At 42.8% G+C, this 9912-nt stretch overlaps 1 long non-coding RNA gene across 1 annotated transcript; it reads right to left on the bottom strand.

Moving 5' to 3' along the window:
* Nucleotides 1-502: 502 nt before the first annotated feature.
* On the bottom strand, nucleotides 503-8169 carry LOC117075202. Its single transcript, XR_004433878.1, has 3 exons — nucleotides 7998-8169; nucleotides 6812-6841; nucleotides 503-1217 (listed from the first exon to the last, which is right to left on the bottom strand). It is a non-coding gene; the product is annotated as an uncharacterized LOC117075202 (long non-coding RNA).
* Between the last annotated feature and the right edge of the window lie 1743 nt (nucleotides 8170-9912).

Raw genomic sequence — 9912 nt, 5'->3', positions numbered from 1 at the left:
GGTCCAGGAACCAGCAGCATTGGAATTACCTGGGAATTTGTCAGAAACGGAAAATCTTGGGCCTCAGTCCAGACCTGTTGAATCAGAATCTCGAGAGTGGGGCCCCAAAATTGTTTCAAGCCCCAAAAGTGATTTTGATGTGCTAAAATGTGGAGCCCTCTGTCCAAACAGAGTAGGATGTGTGAGTTAAATTGTCAGGAAGACAGATAAGCAAGGACTATGTGACAAGGATGGGTCCCCTGGAAGGTGAGGTGACACTAGATCAGGCACACAGAATGAACCCCACCAGTCAAGAGAGTTCTGAGTGGGGAGTTGTCCTGGAAGGAAAATGCTGAATAGATTCACTCTAGGTGCTTAGCAACTCCAAGATCCTATGACAATTTTTACACGATAAAAGGACCAGGAAATACAATTACTTCCCCGTTCTGGAAAGGAAGCACCACAAAGGCAGGCATTTTTGTGGATTTTTTGTGTTTTATTTTTTTCTATTATAACTCCAGTGCCTAGAGCAGGGGTAGAACTCTTGGCCCAAATCCAGCCCACAACCTGCTTTCGCAAGTGACATTTTATTGGAACACAACCATGCTCATTCATTAACATATTATCTATGGCTGCTTTCACAATCTTGTACTACAACAGCAGAGCTGAATCACAGAGACTGACCATATAATCCAAGAGACCTAAGATGTTTGCTCTCTGGTCCTTTATAGAAAAAGTTTGACAATCCTTGACCTAGGATATTGCCTGAGTCATAGTAGATGCTCAACAAACATTTGATGAATGAGTGGATCCTTTTCTCTGTTGGCAGAGAGGTACAGAGACCTTAGTCTGGGAGAAAACAGAGATACAGAGGATACAGGCATCAAATTCAGGAGTGGCCAGACCTGACATTGAGTCCTGGCTTCACCATTGACAAGTGGTGTGACCTTAGGCAAATTATTTAGCTCTCTGTGTGTCATATGCCTCATTTGTAAAGCAGCAATAATACTAGCCATTTGTAGTTAGTCCATGTATGACAATGAATCAATTTACATACTGCACAGAAAGCATGGAGCCTGATGCATGTAACTACTGAATACATGTTCCCCAGTTGTTAATAACTTTGAGAAGTCTTTGATGAGAGGGGTTCAGACATGTAGGTTTGGACACAATGGAACAAGGAGTTGACAATCAGAAAGTCTAGGCTGTCTTTGGTTCTACCACCATGCAAGAGCTCTCTGTAGAAGCAGAAGAAATGACAAATTCAGAGATTATTATTAAGCAGCTCAACATTTAAATTTGTAGAAAGCTACTAGGTAGACAATTTACATATGATGATCTTTAAGATAGTGTATAAAGAGGCAAGGTTTCATTGGTTATATATGTTCAGGTGTTTTCCAGTAGTGAAGACTAGTAATTCATCTATATTTTCTCACATATTCCCATGACCCTCAGAAGCTACCTTGTCATAGAGGGACTGACCTTGTCTTCTTACCAGCTGACAGTGGAGTTCTGCAAGAGGGGAGTGTTTTCTCAAACAGTGCAAGCATAGCCCCTTTGTGTTAGGTTGGTAGCGTTTTACTCACGTTATTGTTTTCTGGCAGGAATTCTTTACATAGCCTAGGTGTTCTGGCAGAAGTCTCCAAGCCCTCCAATGCCCCAGGGTAAGCCAGAAACAATCAATCACAGGCAAGTACAAATCCACACTGGCAGGAGACTGAGTCAGAAACATGTTGCAACTCAGGACTGCAAATGCCCATGTTTATAGCTTCCCTAATTCTGAGATTTTGCAAATTACCCTGCATGCCTGTTTCCAGCATATCAATTTTTCTCAGTCACATTGAGGAAAGTGTGATAATTTCCAGAACTCTTTGGAGTATGCTGGCAAGTGCAATTTCACATGTGAGGAAAAACACCTGGAATTTCACTCCTCTCCTTCGTTCACATGTGTCGAGCCCTACCCCAGAGCCCTCAAATCACACATTCCATTAAGAACTGTACATCTTTAACATGTAGAATTTAATTATGGATATCTCCAGAGTGTGAAAATCTGCTCTATTTCTTCCAAGACATAGAGGTTTAATAAAAAGGAAAACTGAAGAAGTATAACCCAGATTTTTATTTCTTCATGTTTATATCTTGTTGTATATCAGGATCCGGAACACTGGAATCCCTCTCCTGGAAGTCAATTACCACTTACATGCAGAGAAAAACACAGGGTTTTCTATCTCTAAAGTTCCTACCTAGGTCACTCCCCTCTAACCTTCAATCCATAAACATCAGCTATCATCCAATAACCTGATTGCCACCTCCACCAAGCACATTCCAAAACACTGACAAAATTTGTGTGTCCCACTAGAAGCTCAAACTTGTGGCTACACCCTTATAGAAGGCACAACATTTGCTCAAAAGGCTTCCATAAACATCCGTAGACCAATTCCAGATCGTATGAGGAAAAATCCTTGAAAAGTATGGGAGCTTGGCAGGTGGTGGGAACACGTTAGGAATTTTGAGTGAGAAGGTCTGGAGTGGTTCCAGCTTCCATGCTCATGCATGAACTCATAATCCATCTCATTCTCCTTCCATTACCCTTTCTGGCCTCACAGAGAACACATTCTTTTCTCTCAAGCAATTAAACTTCGAAGTATCTTATGCTATTACAGTGAACTAGCCAAACTCATGGGTGACCCTCAAGTAAGTCCTGAGTTTCCTGCAATGCAATAACAAAGTAGATGGTATATTTCTAGTAAAGAGAGACAAGGGATTGGACGGGCAAGGATTGGCTCCTTCCCTCAACTCTATTCAGTCTTGGTCACCTTTGGACCATCTCAATACAGGTAGGGCCATGGGTCTCATTATTCTTCAACAAGAAGGTGGCTTTTCTTCAGGAAGTCGAAGGCCCCTATGCAAGTCTAATGGGTTTAGTTAACAACACTAATGGATGGAATCACAAGGTTCTATCAAACCTTTTATTTTGCACAAAAGCCTCAAGAAATCAGCAGAGTCTTTCTGTAGATAACACAGTCTAGGACTTCAGAGCTGGTCTCTTCATCTTCCAGGGCCCTGGCTGTCTTCAGGCTGCTAAGAAATAACCACACCCATGAATCTGGATGTTTGGCTCTGCTTAGCTTAAGTAAAGTTAAATCCAAATCTGGTCCGCCTCCCCCATCACTACCTCAGCCAAGACACTGGTCTCATTCTTCATGGAATGGAGCTCTTCCTCCCTGCCTTCCCTTGGCGTCCTCACCCTGGAACCAACAAGGGCACACCCACCAGCAGCCCTCCTTGTGGAGCCTGCCTCAGGCTCCCTACTGGCATTCCGGGCTATGGCCTGGAGGTCTTTTCTGTTTCAAAGGTCTCTCTCATCTTTCCTCCAATGATTTGATCTTTCCTGTCCCATGCTCACCTCCAACGCTTTTCCCAAGTCACTGGGGTGACCCTCTGCTCCTGCCCTCTGCCAAGCATCCTTCTTCTTCCATTGTCCAGCCATCTCCTGCAATACCTCTTCTTCCCTTAGGCCTTCCTGGCTAATCTTTCAGTCTCTACTCCCAAAACACACCTGAATAAAAAGCCAAACCAGTAAAAATGAACAGGTGGCCGGGCGCGGTGGCTCAAGCCTGTAATCCCAGCACTTTGGGAGGCCGAGACGGGCGGATCACAAGGTCAGGAGATCGAGACCATCCTGGCTAACCTGGTGAAACTCCGTCTCAACTAAAAATTACAAAAAACTAGCTGGGCGAGGTGGCGGGCGCCTGTAGTCCCAGCTACTTGGGAGGCTGAGGCAGGAGAATGGCGTGAACCTGAAGGGCGGAGCTTGCAGTGAGCAGAGATCTGGCCACTGCACTCCAGTTTGGGCGACACAGCGAGACTCCGTCTAAAAAAAAAAAAAAAAAAAAAAATGAACAGGTGGTGGAGTGAGGAAGGAGACAGTAAGATTGCTGGGAAAGGAGAGGAACGAATCTCTTCCCCTTTGTCCCCCACCAAGTAAGACTGAGGGGAACTGGGACAATTGGAGAACTCAGTCAACCCTGGGAGGACAAGAAGTAGATGTACAAGTATCTGGAAACTCCTAGCTTAAAGCCCACACATTCATATTCACACATTATTCACCCAGTCAATGAGAGGTCACTATGGAATGCAGGTTTTGTTTTTGCCTGACTCCTGTTCCACTTAGCCCTGACCTCTAATTTTCTTATTTTTTTCTCGCTACTTTAAACTTATACTACTTTATTTTTTTATCATCCAAATAGGCCACTGGAGTCCTTTCTGAAACTAGATGAGTCATTTATTTATTTATTTATTTATTTATGAGACAGGTCCTTGCTATGTTGCCCAGGTGAGTCTCCAACTCCTAGCCTCAGCCTCCCAAAGTATTACAATTGCAGGCCTGAGCCACCATGTCTGGCCTAAGATGGATCTTACTCACAACTACTCACATATCTTTTCTGCTCCCATCCACGCAGATAAACACAAGTGACCCTCAAACAACTAAGAACACACACAAACAAGCAGCTGGAGGCCCACATCAGCGACCTGCAGTGATAAAAGCTGAATGAAGTGTGTGTCCACAAATAGACTGAAGTATTTGTTCAGGAAGCCCAAAGATAAACATATTGATATACATAGGTCCATTTTGAACAGTCGGTGAGAAGGCTCCTGGCCTGGGTTTTCCAGGAAAGAGAGTGAATGAGGGCAGAGGTGAGTGCTGGGCAGGAAAGACAAAAGTGGGTGGATGAGGGGGATCTAGGAGGTATGAGAGATACTGTGTGGTGTGCAAAGACCCCAGGAGTGTGCTGCTTGGTTGATGTTATTATTCTGGTCTGCAGGTGTCTATCTGAATGTGCTTGCCTATCTTAGGCTGTGAACCTCTAGAGGACAGGACTGGGCCCACATCCATTGCTGTCCCATGCTTTACCATGGTTTACCAGGTTTGTTGACTGACTCAGTGACTTGACTCCCAGCCTTGAGTGTCTCTAAGTGCCCAGTGAATCCAGAGGAATATTATAAAATGCACTTTCTCCAGGGCTTTACTGAAACAGAGTTCTTTGCCAGGCTGGAATCATTTTGGTGTTGTCCTACTAAAAAGTAGAAGCTGTGCTCCATAAGCTGTCCACAGCGTCTTTAGTCTTACAATTGCTCTGATGAGATTCCTAGAACTTAAAGATATAATCTGTGTGCTCATTGGTTGTCTCCATGTTTGTTTCCCTCAAAAGCAGAAAGGGTGTAAGCCTTATTCATATTTGCATTTCCAGAGCTTAGTCCCATGCTAAACATCCTGTGTGCTCCAGAAATACCAACTGAGAGAATGCTGGAATGAATGAGCACAGGCCTGAAAAGTGAAGTCCAATCCAGCCTCCATTCCCAGCACTGCCTCCCTCATTATTGTACCAGGCAAGAGCCAACATTGCAGAGCTCCCTACTCCTGGCTCCTGTGGGCATTTGAGTTTGCAGCCTCTTAGGTAAACACTAGTATAACTCCTATTTTATAGAAGTCCTATTTGATTTATAAACCTGAGATTCAAAAAATGTCACTGATGTTTTTGAAGTCACATTGCTAAGAGGTAAAGCCAACACTGGTCTTCTAGACTCAAAGTCCATTTTAGTAACCACTCTTAATTCCTACATTTATACTAGCTGCATGAACATTGCTTCATTACGTGAGTGCTCAAGCCAAAGTTCCCTCATCTGTAAGATAAGAGTCATAAAAACTACTTAACATATTTGTGAGATGTAGATGACATGTATGAAGCATAACTAGATAAATAACTATACTTTTAAGAGACTTACCCTTAAAATGTGAAGGAAAGAGGCACATGAAGAGTCTTCTTACCTAAACCAACTTAGGCAAGAAGTTATATTTATGTGGAATCTTCTCCTTGAAATAAAATAATGATCAACATTAGAGAAATGCAACTCAGTACCACAATTAGATACCATCTCACACCAGTCAGAATGGCTACTATCAAAAAACCAAAAAACAAAAGATGTTGATGAGGCTGCAGAGAAACAGAAATGCTTACACACTGTTGGTGGGTGTGTAAATTAGTTCAGCCACTGTGGAAAGCAGTTTGGAGATTTCTCAAAGAACTAAAAATGGAACTACCATTCAACCCACAACCCCATTACTAGGTATATACCCAAAAGAAAATAAATTGTTCTACCAAAAAGACACATATACTCGTATGTTCATTGCGGCCATATTCACACAGTTAAAACATGGACTCAACCGGTGCCCATCAATGGCGGACTGGATTTTTAAAATGTGATACATATGCCCCATAGGAATACTATGTAGCCACAAAAAGAATGAAGTCATATCCTTTACAGCAACGTGGAGGCAGTTGGAGACCATTATCCTAAGCGAATTAACGCAGGAATTAAAAATCAAATACCACATGTTCTTACTCATAAGTGGGAGGTAAACCTTGGGCACCCATGGACATAGAGATATCAACAATAGACACTAGGGACTACTAAAGAGGGAGGAAAAGATGAGGGGCAATAGTAGATATACTAACTATTGGGTACTATGCTCAGTACCTGGGTGATGGGATCAATCGCTTCCCAAACCTCAGCATCACACATTGAGGTATTCCATTGTGTGACGAAACCACAGCCTATTCCTCCATTCAGCAATCAATAGGTATGTGGGTTGTCTCCAATTTATATTTTTTATCAATAGTGCAACTACAAGTATTATTTTTTAATCAGTTTGTTATGTGCATGTAACAAACCTGCACATGTACCCCTGAATCTAAAATAAACGTTGACATTTTAAAAAATAAAAAAGTAACAAATTAATTTAAAAAAGATCAAGTCTTCATCCACTTACCCTTTTATGCAGCAAATACGTATCAAGGGTCTTCCATGTGGCAGTTGGTACCCAGGGAAAGAAAAGACAGTGGAAACGTGGGCTTTGAGTCAGGAGACTTAGACACATCCTCCCTCCCTCCCTCTTGTCTTTACTAGCTGAGTGAATTTGTGCAAGTCCCTTAACTTCTACAACCCTCAGTTTTCTCATCTGTAAAATGGGAATGATAATACCTACTGCATACATCTGTGAGATGTAAATAAGATTTATATACTGCCCAGGCATAGTGGCTCACACCTGTAATCCCAGCACTTTGGGAGGCAGAGGCAGGCAATCTTCTGAGCCCAGAAGTTTGAGACCAGCCTGGGCAATGTGGTGAAATCCCTGTCTCCACAAAAAAATACAAAGATTAGCTGGGCGTGGTGGTGGAAGCCTGCAGTCCCAGCTACTCTGGAGACTGAAGTGGAAGGATGGCTTGAACCCAGCGAGGTGGAGGCAAGGCTGTAGTGAACCATGATCGTGTCACTGCACTCCTGCCTGGGTGGCAGAAAGAGAGATCTTAAGAAAAATAAAACTTATGTACAAAAAGGTTCACTCTCTGATACAATGCACATACCTACAAATACCTACACCTATAATGACAATTATCATTCCCGCCGTTGGCCTACTAAGGGCAGGGCAGTGGGAACAGCCAGGTCAGCTCTACAGTAGGCAGAGCAATTGTTTAGAATTTAGATTAGCAAATTATTTACTGGGGAAAGGGGTGTTTTTCTTTTATCACTGATATCGTGAAGAATTGCCAGCGTATGGTAATAATTAAAAAGCAAACTCACTCTTAGTCATTTTATTATTGTTTTAAATTCTCTGCAGACAGCCCGGTGCAGTGGCTCATGCCTGTAACCCCAGCACTTTGGGAGGCTGAGGTGGGTGGATCACGAGGTCAGGAGTTCAAGACCAGCCTGGCCAACACAGTGAAACCCTGTCTCTACTAAAAATACAAAACATTAGCCAGGCAAAGTGGCATGCGCCTGTAGTCCCAGCTACCAGCTACTCAGGAAGCTGAGACAGGAGAATGGCTTGAACCCAGGAGGTGGAGGTTACAGTGAGCTGAGATCGTGCCACTGCACTCCAGCTTGGGCGACAGAGTGAGACTTCATCCAAAAAAAAAAAAAATTCCCCACAGACAATGCACTCCTACTTTCTTCACCTGGTACAGTCCATTTTCACCACCAGTCCTGGGTAAGCACTGGATTACACATTGGTGCCAAAAGGTGATAATCGGAATTATTTGGCACTGTTATAACCACACCTATAGTAACACCTTTTGGATTCTGCAATATAAAATCAATAGGCTTTGTTAGATAACAGCAAAAGTCTGAATTAATCCAAAAAAATTATGGATTTTTTTCTATTTGAAAGATTTTTTATTGAAGTATGATACACATTTTATAAAAGCACGTATATCATATAGTCTGCTGAAACCCCACATTCATGTAAGCAGAACTCAGATAAATAAGCAGAACATGGCCAGCACCCAAAAGCCCCTTCATGCCTGCTTCTAGTCACTACCTCTTTCACCTGTTTTTGTAAATAGAATTTGTACAGTAAGTGCTCTTTATGTCTGGCTTCCTTTGCTGAACATCATGTTTGTGAGATTCATCCATATTTTTGTGTGTGGTTGTAGGTGGTTCATTCTCATTGTTGTACAGTATTCCATTGTGTGATGAGACCCCAATCTATTCTTCCATTCAACTATCAATAGGTATTTGGGTTGTCTCCAGCTTATAGTTATTATCAATAGTGCAACTACAAGTCTTGTCTTTTGATGAGTATTATGTCCAGGTTTCTGTGGTGCCTATACCTAGGAGCAACTTTGTTGGGTTACAGGAAATGCAAATGTTCAGCGTGGTGCATACTGCCCAACAGATTTCCAAAGTCGTTTTCAAAGGACTTATGTTAAGCATTGCACCACCACTTCTAAACTTCAAAGTCCTTTACACTGAGTGAAGTAACAGGCTCCTGGAGATAGGCAAGAAATGGATGTTTCTGGTTAATGAACCATGAGGCAGAAAACTTTCTAGCATTTCAGCAGTCACTTGAGCTGAGCACTCCAGGAACCTGCCTGGAAGAACACAGGACTTGATATCCCAAAACTCTACTTCAGATCAAATACCAAAAGACTTTCCCCACAAAAGGGTCCTAGCCATCATCAATGATTAAATTAAAAAACCAAAGAGAACAAGAGAAAGCAAAGAAAGAAAGAGGAGGATTCAAGGAAGGGAAAGAAAGAAATCCAGGCTCCAGAGAAGTTACGAAATTCAGAGCCAATGCTTGAAAGAAATCTGTAAGCCACAAAAAGTGGAATGTTCAGCCAAGCCCTTCCTTTGTTTTTTTATTTGTATCATTATTGTTATTATTACTTTTGTAACCAACCATTCCTTCAAAACCAAACTACTCAAAGAAATATCCCGAGAAGAACAATAGGAACACTTTAGACAGGACCAGCCCTTCTTGTCTCCTTACGTTACTCAACTCTCCTCCGAGGCTCTGTTCTGTCTCACTTGTCAAGGACTTCACTTCACTGCCAAGAACACAGTTCTCTGTCCTGAGATTCATATCCATCTGTGCCACTGCCAGTTAGCCTGCCGAGGCTGCACCTGAAACTCCACACTTTCAACCACTCCTTCTTGCTGAAACGCAGCTTTCATTCCCCTCGTCAACCCTCATCTTCTACAACTAACCACACTCAAGACCTGTGGCTCCTACTTACACTGTCCCTGATCCCTTCCACTGTTGACTTTCATCCAGATGCCTGTTACAAGGCCCCTATGTCTCCCTGCCTTCAGGCTGACTTTCCCCAGACCTGCCTTCACCCACATCCCTAGAGATCTTTCTAAACTGTGCATCTGAGTATGTCATCCCTCTATTTAAACCCTTGCAAATCTTTCCATGGCCTCAGAATGGAATAAATCAAAACTCATTAACATGCTCAACAAGGCCGTTAGAGACCTGGCCCCTACCTTTCTCTCAGCTTCATTTCTCAAACTCCTCTCCCTGTGCTCAATGATCCAGCCATGAAGAACTTCCTTCCATTTGCTAAATAAACTATGTGCTCTCTCTCC

The sequence above is a fragment of the Trachypithecus francoisi genome, unplaced genomic scaffold, assembly GCF_009764315.1.
Source record: "Trachypithecus francoisi isolate TF-2019V2 unplaced genomic scaffold, Tfra_2.0 Lachesis_group5, whole genome shotgun sequence".
Lineage (NCBI taxonomy): Eukaryota > Metazoa > Chordata > Mammalia > Primates > Cercopithecidae > Trachypithecus > Trachypithecus francoisi.
This window is presented reverse-complemented; position numbering and strand designations above follow the sequence as displayed.